This window comes from Zophobas morio, unplaced genomic scaffold (assembly GCF_036711695.1).
Source record: "Zophobas morio isolate AGI-343-1 ecotype UQ-CSIRO unplaced genomic scaffold, CSIRO_AGI_Zmor_V1 ptg000012l, whole genome shotgun sequence".
NCBI lineage: Eukaryota > Metazoa > Arthropoda > Insecta > Coleoptera > Tenebrionidae > Zophobas > Zophobas morio.
Window position 1 is genome coordinate 14,402,388 of NW_026972117.1, and position 13,626 is coordinate 14,416,013.

The window sequence follows — 13,626 nt, forward strand, 5'->3', positions numbered from 1 at the left end:
AGCGCCCAAACGACAGACGTACATCCAATGAATGAATTACGCGCTCCACTTTTAAAACTCCAGCAAAGTGAAACTAAACTGCAAGGCATTATCACAATCGGAATTAATAATCTTTGCATTCCGGCGAGCTCCGCTCTCGAATAAAAATTGATGAAACAAACAGAATTAATTAAATTCAAAAAAGCACACTCGTCCAAAACATCGCTCAGCAACAAATACATGACACAGGAAATAAAATAAAAACCCATCCATACCGACATCCATCCGTTTATTTTGCTCCTTTTCCCCATTTAACGCACAATCAATTTTTTGTTTGCCTTTTGTTATCACCGCTCCGCGGTTTAGCGCAGACTGACTAATCTTGAACCGGATCAACGCGAAATTAAATTTTCCACATGTTTTCCAGACACTATAAATTAACAAAGTTTTGAACCGAGTTCATGAATTTAAACAATTACGGTCGCAGCTGCGAAAAATACCGGCCCAACTTTTCGGACAAATTGGTCTAATGAAGAGAAGTCAATCATCCGCGTTTTGCAGGTTTTGCCAAACAACTGTCGCCGTCCGTTAGGGCGATAAAAAGGTGCCAGCGAGATGGGGAAACTTGTTCGGAGCAGGAACGGCTCTTTTTACGGATACGCCAGAAAAAGGGCCAATATTAATCCTGCAACAATGAACAACAGGGCTTTTTGCGACGACAAAGGACGATTTCATAAATTATTTCGATTCGGACAGTTGGAGGACTCCACTACGGGGTCTTCGATTTCAGCTACTGAAGGATGCTGACAAATGGTTTGCGCCATTAAGCGCTGTCTGCTGAATCTCTTAACTCACAAAAGAAAAATTTTCGGGAAGTTGTCTTGGATTAGGTCGTGGCAATAAGTACCTCAATGTGTTTGTAAAAAGGATATCAATCAATGGGGATACATTTCGTCGTTTTAAAAGACACTACTTCCTTTTTCCCCTTTTCAGCTGTAATGTTGATTTATTGTTGTCATGTTCATCCACTAACTTTTATTAGTTTTTTTACAACGACCCCGATTCATAAACTACTGGTACTGGGGTATGTTAATTTACGAAATTTAAGTTACATTTCCATGGTAAATTAGACAAATTCTGGTATAACATAGGTACATATCAAATTTGACAACAATTGGCCCAATAATTTCTGAGATTATCTGTCTAACAAAATCCGGACAGACAGAAGACAGATAGATGGACAGACAGACGGAAAGTTCTGTCTAAACGAACAAAAATTGAACAAGAATACGAACGAGTTAACTCAACTACCACCAAAATCTTGCTTGTATATAAAAAAAAACAAAATAATAAAAAAAATGACGATTAAGAAAAAAGCTACAATTTTAAAGGAAGCAAACAAAGCTCAGTAATAATGAAATAATTAAATAGAAAAATCCTGGGCAAAGAGAGCAAACCTGACAATAATCAAGCAACGATATTGTAAAAATTTGAGTTAAAATCGAAATTCCAACTTCTCAGAAGTTGCCACCTTTTCTTCTAAAAGTTCTGCTTACTTAAAGGAACTTTATGTTTACGCTTACATTGTGTATCCTAAAATAAATATATTTACCTCCACTAAAGGGTTGATGTGTTGTTTCAAAAGTTATTTAGTAAACTTTATTACAATGTTTATTGTACACTGTTGCCCTAATCACGACGTAATATTCAACCTGACGTGTCCAACATACTCAAATTACTGATTATTTAATTTCCCCTGTTTAGGGGTATAAAAGACCCCAATAGTATAAAAGCGTTGGTTCCGTAGTGTAGTGGTTATCACGTCTGTTTCACACACAGAAGGTCCTCAGTTCGAGCCTGGGCGGAGCCACTTTATATTTTTTTCCCTCTACGAATTAAAAATAATTACTTCCGATTTCTTAACTAAAACCACACGTTATAGATATTCCATGGTTCCGGTTATCAATCACCAGTTCAATTCGGGGTGGAAGATTTTTTTTGGTTAATTTAAAATTCATTAGCTGAGCATTCATTTTAAGAAATTCTTATTGATTTTCCTTTAAAATAGGTGTATTTTTTAACAAACTGTAATTGGAAACCATCTGTTATGCGTGCTGAATTCGATCGATAATAATCGGACTAAAAAAATACCGCCCGTGAAATAATTAAAATTGTAAAGGCTTTCCATCCACAAAATGCCGCTTATACACACTGCTGTGAAAAAAATCAATGGTATGAACGCCACGAATGGAGATTTGTTAAACAAACACTTGTTGCTATTTGTTTGATGTTGTGAGTAGATGAAACAATAGGAACCAAATTGCAGGCAGCGTTTATGGATTTTAGTCCCGAATAGTAATTTGTAGTCGTAATTACTACCCATGGTCACGATTTTTTGCAAGTTTGCAACTATTACAAACAAAGTAGTCGGTCCCGTAGTGTAGCGGTTATCACGTCTGCTTCACACGCAGAAGGTCCCCAGTTCGATCCTGGGCGGAACCACTTTCTCTTTTTTATTTATGCGTTAAATTGTTTGCATTCAGGTTTTTAATTGGAACTGTTATCTACATCGATTCCATGGTGTAGCGGTTATCACGTCTGCCTAACACGCAGAAGGTCCCCAGTTCGATCCTGGGTGGAATCATTTTTTTACAGAATACAGTGAAACTTTCGCACTGTGATCTTCCATTTTACAAAATTATATACTTAAAATATTTTATGGCGTAATTAAAATTCAAAATAAATTACTTCGTAAAACAAAGCTTGCCAAAAACCAACAAAAGTTTTATTATTCATTATCTTATTTCAAATCTAACTGTCTTTGTCAATTAAATTAATATCTACGATGACGTAATAAGGACTCTCAGATAATGATTGCAATTACTACTAAAAAAGTTGTCGGTTCCGTAGTGTAGCGGTTATCACGTCTGCTTTACACGCAGAAGGTCCTCAGTTCGATCCTGGGCGGAACCACTTTCTCTTTTTTATTTAGATATGTATCAAAATTGTTGCCTTCAGATTTTTTACTAGAAGAATGTAGTACATCGATTCCATGGTGTAGCGGTTATCACGTCTGCCTAACACGCAGAAGGTCCCCAGTTCGATCCTGGGTGGAATCATTTTTTTTTTTTTTTGTTAACTTAGAATACAATGAATTAATGGTTTAAATGTGAACTGTAACCAGCTTATTCTTCTGCAAACGATTTTTTGTATAATCTACTGTTATGAGTTGGATTTGTGTCCTTTAAGTCAGTGGTTTCTCATAAATGTGATTCTAGATTTTAAACTAATGACTTAAAAATGACTAAAAACAAAATGGTTAAAAAAATCTCTGCACCAAACTTTTGAAAATATTGAATGTCAAATTAAATGAATTAACTTCGTAATTCTGATTTGTTTTAATGAACTGCATATTCTAATACACAGTTAAACAATTAGTAATAATTTTGAAAAGTTTGCTAGAACACGATTCACAATGTCATTTTTTTACTGTTAAGCGTTGTCATTTTGACCAGTTTTATCGGAATTTTGATTTTCAATTAAATTCGCATTAAAACATCATTTTCAAAAATTTTATTCAAAGATTTTTTATCATTTTTTTCGAATTCTTAACAACACACCATCGAACAAATACGCCATTTATTCATCACCCTGTATAATTGAAATATTGTACCTCCCAGGCAACATTGTGAAAAAAATTTTTGTATATGTCATTTTTTATAAATTTATGCTTAAAATTACTCCCTTGTGCAACGTAACTCTCAAAATGATGCATTTTTTTTTTTTTAATTTGATGCACTGGACTATTTAATCTCACAAAAATTTGTATCAAGATTAAGTTAAAAATAACACAAAATTTTGTTCCAGAAAAAATTCGTCTAAAGTGATTTGGACAAAACTCCCGTAATCCCTGAGTTGAACATATACCTTTGTTCAAAAAATCATAAAATTTAATTATGCGCATTTATTTTTTATGATATCCCTATAAGTCAAAAAAGCATGTTATACAGTGACATAAAAAAAGTCCAAAGGAAAAAATATAATGCCAATACATGCTTAACTTCGAATGTTTTATGTTTATACTCGAAAGAATTCGACTATTAAGCACATACAGATCAGAATAAACGGCGACAGATCAAGAGTATGCCTTTGTGATAAAAGAAAATTAAATTTGATTAATTCTGTCTCCTGAAAGGACTAATCATTAATTAAGCTGCAATGAAGAAAAACGTTCTAAAGATTAGTTTGGATAAATATGGTCATTCTTATGTTAATATTATTAAATATGGTTTTTTGGAATCTTGAAAAATTGCTAAATATGTATTAAGTAGCTATTTATGGTATAAGTGATGATACTAAGGAATTTTATCCACGGAAAATAGTTTATCGTACGAGACGAAGACGAGTGCGAAATGTTTTTTAGTGAATAAAATTTCTTTATTCACATGTATCACAATATTTTTTTCCGTGCGTAAATTTAAAAGTTCGCGCTAAAAAAAATCAACCGCTGCGCGAAATCACATTTGAATAACTTCAATTTGAAAAGAAAAAAAAATCAATCAAAAAAATCGTTAATCATAGGCAACCATGTGCACGTTACCGCTTTTTGGGTAGCTGACCGTTCTGCTATGGAATTTTAGTGAGAGGGTTGGTTGGTAATCGGAAAAATGCGAATTTTCGACCGACGCTAAAACGTTGTGTAAATTTGATTCATTGATTGTAAAATCACAGTTCATGTTGGGAGTTTAATCGTTAACTGGTTCTAACACAATTTAACAGACGTTAGATTTATTTAGATAAATCACTTGCTAGGAGATTGCATGAAATTCACGTTTGTTTACAAAATTATGAATAAGTTGCTGAATGCTAAGACTTAAGTGTTACATTATAACACTTCTTAAATCTTCACACAAGATTGCTAATACTTCATTTACGGTAGTAAAATTAACCTAAAGTTGCCCCACTGTGGAAAAAAAACGGAGAAAAGTGCAACAAAATTCATTATATCGTGAACTGAGGGATGAGAGAATTAAAGATTTCTCTCCTTATGCAGTTATCATCGTATCATCATCACATCACCGAGACAATTATCTCGCAACGTTCACAGCTACATCACCGAAGATGTTTCCTCGCAACGCCGGAGACATTTTATGTTCTTAGTTATTATGTGTTTTGTTTAGGATAAACAGTCCACGATATAAACGCTCAAAGCTAATTGTTTTAACTAACCAATCACTTGAATCAAGGTATCATTTAACATAATGTAAATTTTTTGTTTGAATCGTTGATAGAGTGTGGCATAATTTAACATCAGGTAAATTCTTTGTTCTGGCAGCGGACATGTTGAAAGCACATGTTTGAACTGTAAAATCTTATTGAACAATTTGACAACATTAGACCATTAGTTGCATAACGCCACAGGATTTATCACATTTCTGAGAAACATATTTTTGACGCATATTTTTTGAAACGACACATTTGTCCGACGCCATTTTGAACCTCCAAAGTGTCTGGTATGTTTTTTTGTTATGTGTTTGTTTGGGGGAATGTATAACAATGGCCCACAATGCAGCTGAGTAATTTCACTTTTAAAAATTTAACCAATAACTCGAATGGACATAAAATATTAAAATCATGTACCTAATTTTGTTAGCAATTTCTCGCCTCATGTAATTTTTCTCTATCTTACAATTTTAGCGTCAGTAATTTTCTTTGCTGTATAATTTAAATTGGACGTAAAATTTCATGCTCTGCAGTTTCTAACCTCACATAATATTTTATCTACACAAGTTTATTTCACACTAAATCTTTTGTTATTATAAATTTTTGGTAGTGTTTTTTTTATATAAACACTTTGTTGGTGAATGTTTCCATCATAAAAATTATCTGATGTCCAATTTTAGTTTCAAATAAGAATTCTTTGTTGTTTAAATCTTTCACGAGAGTGTATGGCGAATTTAAACGTTGTTTATAGCTCTTTGAAAATTTGACACCGGTTAAGTTGTAGTTTAATATCAGAGTCATAGAAATTGAACATTTAGAACAAAACTGAGGTTAAATAACACCGAAATACGTGACAGAAGCGGAGTGCGCGATTCCTAGTCGAGCTGGCGGGATTTATCGTGCCATCTGCACAGAGGATGCAGGCCTTGTATAGAAGTCAGGGGAACGGTCGGGATGACGTTGTCATATTATTTATAGCCAACCACGAGGTTTCATTTTGTTAGACGATCACAGCCAAGGCCAAATTTTGAATCTTTGAATTTTTCGCGGACTTTCAATTTTTTTCGCATGTCACTTTAAGGCGGGATGTTTGGGTTACCACAGCTTAGCTAATCATTTACAAAATGTTGACTGTACTATTACTAATTTGATTGATACTTAAAAACGGAAACTTGACTCTAATTTCATCAGGGTCAAGTGCAATGGAAGTTCCAGGCCATTGCAACGAAAAATTCAAAAGTAGTACAAATTGTATTTATTTTTTACTTTATTCGTGTTGTCAATAGCGTTGTGAATAAAGTGTTGCTCTAAATATTTTCTTCGTCCTTTCTATTAAACTATCATTTTAATATCGATGAGATTGAATATATAAAATGAACATTTTATTAATACGATTAGAAAAAATATCTTAAATGTTTAGTTCAATATTCCATTTTAACCCACTTAGTCTGTAAAAGGAACTTTATTATTACGTTTTGGACAAAAATTCTATGGGATAAACACCATGAATAGAGAGTTGTTGAGCAATCACTAACCCAATGCCACATTTGCAATTATTATTGATCTGGGCGGAACCACTTTCTCTTTTTGCTTGGCCACTATTTAATTTCTTAATTTGCATTTGCTAACTAGAGCACCACATAACACATCGATTCCATGGTGTAGCGGTTATCACGTCTGCCTAACACGCAGAAGGTCCCCAGTTCGATCCTGGGTGGAATCACTTTTTTTTTCTGAACAAATTTTTATACATTTTCAGAATGTAGTCATTCTAATATTAATATTTTTTAAAATTATTGTTTCAATTATTTACGGAAATTTCGGAACGCAGTTTCCACCACTGTTGTCACCTTATAAAACTCTAGACATCGTATCAGACATATTTTTTATTTTTTAGTTGAAAATGAGATACAGTGAAAAGAAACTTGTGTCGTAAAAGCTCTTTTTACTGTATCTCAATTCCAACAAAAAAAGTTAATGTATTTAGTACAATGTCTAGATGGCTAATTTGACAGTTACGTCAAATTTTAAATTAAAAATTTGAAAAATCTCTACCTCGGTCGTTCGGAATTAATTTTTATTTGAAAAAAATCTTAACAGTTTTTACATTAATACCCGGCGCATCCACCAGAATCTCTCGCCATCAATTTCCAATAAAAACTCATACGATTCGGTGCTACTATTATCAGAAAGCGTTATTTTAATACAAATTCGACGCATGTTCCTAAAATAATAGCTCAACGCATTTGTTAAAAGTCAGCGAGTCGGCGAATAATTTCTCCACGTATATCTCGAAAGTACACACCTCTCAACGAATTTCGTAAAAGAACATAACTCACACGAGGGTGCAAAAGTCCATGAATATTAAAAATAGGTGCACATAGTAACAAGCGATAAATCAAGTTAATCATATTTTCAGCTGCGTTGGAAATCTTGCAAGACTTGTTTTTTTTATTTACTACACTGGTTTTTTTATGGGTGGAATGCGATGATATATGTAAGACAGCGCCAGCGGCATTTTTTTATCTGCCTTACATACTACAACACAATGTGTTTTTGATATATAACTATTTTAAAAATATTTTTTGCGCTTTCTAGCGAACGCGAAACGTTGTAATTTGAAAAACGGGCATTTTTAGGGAGGGTTCGATAGAGTGGACGACGAAGTGTTATGATTATGTTTATAATAACGTTATTATTGCATAATTAATTCCAGTAGTTCGAATAACAAACACTAGTTGATCATGAATATTGAGTTACCTAGAACACAGTGAAAGCTGTGAACTGAAACTGAAAATAGCACAACAAAGAGCAATTAGTTGTATCAGTAGCGAGTAGCCCACTTAAGATTAATCCGAACTTTCCTACCCTTTTCAAAATTTCTTTTAAATTTATTTTTTACTTTTTGTCAAACATTTTCCCCCAATTTCATTATATGGAACTTTATTATTCGGATCTGTTAATTTAGGAAAAAGTCAAAGTAAGGTTTGCGTAAATGTCCCAACTTGATTTATTTCCGAGAATTTGAAGGAAGTGAGCAAATCTTATGCCGGCTTTTCTTTTAACAAGTTAACTTTTTTGTGGAGCGCGCAGGTTTAGGCATCTTAATTGTTTCTACTTCTTCGAGACTTCTGGATATTGAAGGGAAGTACGAAATTAAGTTTTATAAATTAAGTTTAGGATAGACTAGAAGCGTTGTGATTAATAGTTGATTCGGGACACTTTCATGTCATTACAGTTACCACTTACACTTGATTACATACTTTTACTTTGCGGTAAAAACTCTTATTGATAAACAGTCGTTTCCGAGCATTCGATTAGAACGAAGAGTATTCATGAATGCTTTATGACTTTATCGACCCACTAGTTTTAAATGGCGAGGGCTTAAGTTATGATGGGGCTTTCATATTTGTGTCATTGTGAAATTGAAAATGTTATAGGGAAACATGACAGCGTTTTATAACAAAGCCATATAAAACATTCACTGGTTTGTTGTTGTGTTTGAAACGTGAATTTATTAATCGATTTAAAATTTTATGAAATTTATTGGTACTTTTCTCAAAATTTGCTTAATATTAGTGTAATCGTCACACTTTACCATTTTAGTGCTTGTGATAACTATTAGAAAAATTTAGATAACAAGTTTTGAAGATTTTATTTTACGGCTTAAGCTTTAAAATTTAAGACACTATAATAAACAGTTTTATCGAGGCATTTATTATCTGCTATTATATATTTTATTACATTTACTATCCATCAAAGCTAGAACTTTTATCTTTATCTCGTGGATGAGCGTAACAAAATTTTTATGTTGTTTTATCTAAATTGCTCAGAAAACGTCTATAATGGGTACCGTATATCCGGTTCCGTAGTGTAGCGGTTATCACGTCTGCTTTACACGCAGAAGGTCCTCAGTTCGATCCTGGGCGGAACCACTTTCTCTTTTTTATTTATGCACAATCACGGTGTTTGCATTCAGGTTTTTAACTAGAACAAGTGTCTACATCGATTCCATGGTGTAGCGGTTATCACGTCTGCCTAACACGCAGAAGGTCCCCAGTTCGATCCTGGGTGGAATCACTTTTTTATAAAAATCAAAATTTTTCAAAAAAATTTGGACAGTGAATCTTACATTTTTCCGACTAGAATAAAGAAATACTAAAATAAGATACTTGTGATTTATGAATCCACTTTGATTTTGTATCACAATTACTTTACAAAAATGTTGGTGAAATATTTGCCATTTTATATGAATTGAATTTATTATATGTATGCTTCATTAATGAAGTCAAATGTAACAACGCCAGTACATTAAATAACAAATTTTCTATCAAAGTGTAATACAATATACAAAAATCACTAAAATCTGTCTATTTTTCCCGCTCTATTTTCAAATTTGATTCCTAAATTTTTGTAGGGAAACACAATACTGCTAGTAACGTCTCAGTCAGTTCAAAGATGGCAGTTACTTACTTACTCGATGTCATAAATGTCACTTTGACAATCAGGTATGCCAATCTAAAATATTAAACAAAAAGTCACTCGGTATGTAGCTGTTTGTCTAAATTACATAGAACGAGAAATACATTGTTGCAATTAATAGCGGTTCCGTAGTGTAGCGGTTATCACGTCTGCTTTACACGCAGAAGGTCCTCAGTTCGACCCTGGGCGGAACCACTTTCTCTTTTTTGGCGTTTAAGCATGTATAACATGTGGATGCAGATTTCTCCATAGCAAAACACAGAACATCGATTCCATGGTGTAGCGGTTATCACGTCTGCCTAACACGCAGAAGGTCCCCAGTTCGACCCTGGGTGGAATCATCTTTTTGATTATATTTTTTTATGTAATTTTTTTTGAGAATGAAAGAGAAATGTTTTACATGAATGAACAAACAAGGTGGAATAGAATAACAAAGCAGCGGTTCTTGTAAATATTAGTTTTTTAGTATGTTTTACTGAAAAACTATTCACTTTAGTTGTATTGTACTGGTCAAGAAGTTGTTCTAGAATTTTTTGGTATAATTTTTTTTTAAATCCTTTGTAAATCTTTCCTCAATATTTACGTAGGCCTATTTTTTACCTACATAACTTACATTTTTGTCTACTATCTTAATTTAATAACACGAAAATCGTGAATTTATCAGTCAAGGTGCTTATTTATTACTTTATAAGCTATGATATAAATCCTATTTGAATTATTTAATAGCCAAAAAAAAAAAAATTGTTTGTGTAACAACGGTTCCGTAGTGTAGCGGTTATCACGTCTGCTTTACACGCAGAAGGTCCTCAGTTCGATCCTGGGCGGAACCACTTTTTTTTTTGTTCTACTTAATAATTATTGTATACGTCGTACTAGTAGAGTGCCAGTCAAAACACTGACACAAAATATTAGTGAAAATTTCATTCATCGTTTCCAAAAACATGTCCATCTACACATCCACCAAATAGATCTTTAGTGAAAAATGCCATCCAAGATACGATATAGCGTAAAGTAATACGTTATCGATTATCTGGGAAGCCGTTGCTCTTATTTTACTGAAATTCAAAGGACGTATGACGCTATAAATTATTGTTAGATTGCACATATTAATATTTTTATTGCCAGTAGGAAGCTGGTGGTGTCGTTTCAAATATTTCTTAAAATAAATCAGTCTTCACGCGCTGACTTTTTAGTCCCACTTTAATACATCGTATTCGTATGCTATCGCTTGTTATTCATGGGTGACAAGGTGAAATATATTTGAAAAAAAAGAGAATTAGAAAAAGAATAAAGTAGCGTTAAAATATATCCAGAAAAACTGACCCTTTAGAAAATCACAATAAAAATTTTTGAAAAAACCGTCCACTCGTAATCTCCGAAACTGCTGCTAACCAAAATTTGGCTAATGATCCCCACCAACAATTTGATGATGCCTTTTCAATGAATTGTATTTAAAATGATTTGAATGTCATACAAAAATACACTCCTACCTATACTTGTAGTGTCCGAATCCGTTAGTTTTTTCGCTAAACGTTCAAATTTTCGAAAAAAGATATGCAAGATATAATAACGTTATATTCCCAACACGGTAAGTACGTCTCCGTGGCGCAGTGGGTGTATCGAGGAGAATAGTGACCTGCATTTGTAGGTTCGATGACCGTTTACTTTTATTATAGAACACGTATACGACGCGCGCTGGACTAGGATGTCGAATTCGAGGACACCGACACCGACACCGACACTGACTTTTTTGAACTGGATCTGAACATAGGCATGTATCACCGCACTATAGCAAGAGAGAGAGAAATAAACTATTTCGTCAACTATTTAATAAAATGTGTTCGTTTGACTGTTCCAAGGACTAAATTAGGTACAACAGTTGATGCCGTTTTCACACGCTTTTATTACTCATTTAAGAACTCATATTTATATCACTCACTTTAGTCACCATAGGCCACTAATAACTGTATTAAATGATAGGGATAAAGTTATGATTGAACAGTAATTTGTATTTTAAATCGAATAAGTTATATATACTGCTCTAACATTTGTAAATATTTACTTGTTACTTTAGTTGGTAAATTACACACTGTACTTTAATTTTTTTATACAATATTAATATAATAATTAATTATGATATTTCTATATGATAAATAAGAGAATACTAGCAGACTAATTTGTATGCTGTAATTCTAGAATCTCGAAAGTTGTTTTGTTAATCTAATCAATGCATATCATTACTTGGTCTTAGTACCCGTAATGGTAGAAGTCTTGCCTGAAGGCCGATCATTTCCGGGTCAGTGGTGGGTCTTAATAATAATAAAAAAAGTATATTTTATGATAAACAATTGACAATACATGGATATTTACTTTAATTAACCCAATCATCATCATTAATCATCATTTTTTCAAAAAATACAAATGCAATGATATTTGATATTTATTATTTTTTAAGAGAAAATTAATGACTTCGCCACGTATACGTGTTTAATTTATATAAATTGACAAGGCAGAGTTAAAACTCCATTCGTGCATCCCTGGGTCGACGCACTCCTTTTTTTATTTTATTTTTTTTAATTCGGGAGACTCTTGGATACCTATGGTGTATGTTTTTGGGAGCCCATGGAGATTTTTTTTTGTTAATTAAATTATTTAAAACAATTTTGGGGGACTTTGGTGTTCTATTTTTGAAAAATTCTTTGACGTATTTTTAACTTAATTTTGGGATCCTTTTTTTGAAAAATTTAAGACAATCTTGAAGTTCTAAGTAATCTGTTTGGAAAAAATTTGAAAGTGCTTTGGGTCTCTAGTCTCTTTTTTTATAATAATTTAATTAAATTTCTTAGAATATACGTCATCTGCTAAAATCAGTCGTATCTTAGTAGATACCAGCCCCGCCCACCCGCCCTCTCTTTCCTTAGAGGGTTTATCATTTGCAAAAATCATTTTTATCTTAGAGGGTATGCATTTGCCAAAATTAGTTTTATCTTAGTAGGTGGTACTAACCCCAGCCACCCTCCCTCTATTCTCTTACAGGTTATCTCAGGTGCCAAAATCGGTCTTATCTTGGCAGCTACTAGCCCCGCCCACCCACCGTCTCTTTTCTTAGACGATACGTCATTTGCCAAAATCAGTCTTATCTTAGCAGGTACTAGCCCCGCCCACCCACCCTCTCTTTTCTTAGATGGTATGTCATTTGCCAAAATCAGTCTTAACTTGGCAGCTACTAGCCCCACCCACCCACCCTCTCTTTTCTGAGAGGGTATGTCATTGCCAAAATCGTTTTATCTTAGCAAGTGGTGATGACTAGTTCGTCTTCTTTACATATTTTATTTACACGAAAAAAAATGTGTTTCATTTTTGAACTTAATATACCACGTGTTTCTTTTATTTAATACAACCCCTCCAATTTTTTTATTTTTAAAGATAAATATATATATATAGTTCTTTGAGCAAAATTTGTATCGTTTTAAAAGATCACTTATGTGAATAAATCACATAAGTGTTAATTTTTCAAGCTACTAGATTGTCATCAATAAATATTAATTTTTCGTCTATTTTATTGAAGAACATCTTAGAAAAAATCAAACTTTCGATTTCTAAAAAAATATACCTAATGTTCCATAAAAAAAAGTTGACATCATTTCCTGTTCTATAGGAAGTGATAATAAAAATGTGAGGTTGGCATTACATAGATCTTTTAAAATGATCAAAAAACTACAAGTTTATCTTTGAGAATAAGAAAGTTACAGGGGTTGTATCAAATAAAAGTGACACCCTGTATATTGTGAATGTGTGTTTTCTTTAATATAGGATAGTTTTTCGATGTTCTGGTTTATTCTGACGTATGTCGAGAACGGTCTGTCACTGTAGTTGATCTTGCAATAGTTGCAATGTAATATCTCTAATTTTGTGTAAATCCCTTAGATTATGCAAAATTTC

The 13,626-nt window shown here is 33.0% G+C and overlaps 11 non-coding genes across 11 annotated transcripts; all 11 read left to right on the forward strand.

Moving 5' to 3' along the window:
* Nucleotides 1-1,776: 1,776 nt before the first annotated feature.
* Trnav-cac (transfer RNA valine (anticodon CAC)) lies at nt 1,777-1,849 on the forward strand. The gene has a single exon. It is a non-coding gene; the product is annotated as a tRNA-Val (tRNA).
* A 559-nt stretch (nt 1,850-2,408) lies between these two features.
* Trnav-cac (transfer RNA valine (anticodon CAC)) lies at nt 2,409-2,481 on the forward strand. Its single transcript has one exon. It is a non-coding gene; the product is annotated as a tRNA-Val (tRNA).
* Nucleotides 2,482-2,550: 69 nt separating this feature from the next.
* Trnav-aac (transfer RNA valine (anticodon AAC)) lies at nt 2,551-2,623 on the forward strand. The gene has a single exon. It is a non-coding gene; the product is annotated as a tRNA-Val (tRNA).
* A 256-nt stretch (nt 2,624-2,879) lies between these two features.
* Nucleotides 2,880-2,952, forward strand: Trnav-uac (transfer RNA valine (anticodon UAC)). Its single transcript has one exon. It is a non-coding gene; the product is annotated as a tRNA-Val (tRNA).
* A 73-nt stretch (nt 2,953-3,025) lies between these two features.
* Trnav-aac (transfer RNA valine (anticodon AAC)) lies at nt 3,026-3,098 on the forward strand. Its single transcript has one exon. It is a non-coding gene; the product is annotated as a tRNA-Val (tRNA).
* A 3,754-nt stretch (nt 3,099-6,852) lies between these two features.
* Nucleotides 6,853-6,925, forward strand: Trnav-aac (transfer RNA valine (anticodon AAC)). Its single transcript has one exon. It is a non-coding gene; the product is annotated as a tRNA-Val (tRNA).
* A 2,139-nt stretch (nt 6,926-9,064) lies between these two features.
* On the forward strand, nt 9,065-9,137 carry Trnav-uac (transfer RNA valine (anticodon UAC)). The gene has a single exon. It is a non-coding gene; the product is annotated as a tRNA-Val (tRNA).
* Nucleotides 9,138-9,209: 72 nt separating this feature from the next.
* On the forward strand, nt 9,210-9,282 carry Trnav-aac (transfer RNA valine (anticodon AAC)). Its single transcript has one exon. It is a non-coding gene; the product is annotated as a tRNA-Val (tRNA).
* Nucleotides 9,283-9,806: 524 nt separating this feature from the next.
* On the forward strand, nt 9,807-9,879 carry Trnav-uac (transfer RNA valine (anticodon UAC)). The gene has a single exon. It is a non-coding gene; the product is annotated as a tRNA-Val (tRNA).
* Nucleotides 9,880-9,952: 73 nt separating this feature from the next.
* Nucleotides 9,953-10,025, forward strand: Trnav-aac (transfer RNA valine (anticodon AAC)). The gene has a single exon. It is a non-coding gene; the product is annotated as a tRNA-Val (tRNA).
* A 416-nt stretch (nt 10,026-10,441) lies between these two features.
* Trnav-uac (transfer RNA valine (anticodon UAC)) lies at nt 10,442-10,514 on the forward strand. Its single transcript has one exon. It is a non-coding gene; the product is annotated as a tRNA-Val (tRNA).
* Nucleotides 10,515-13,626: the final 3,112 nt, after the last annotated feature.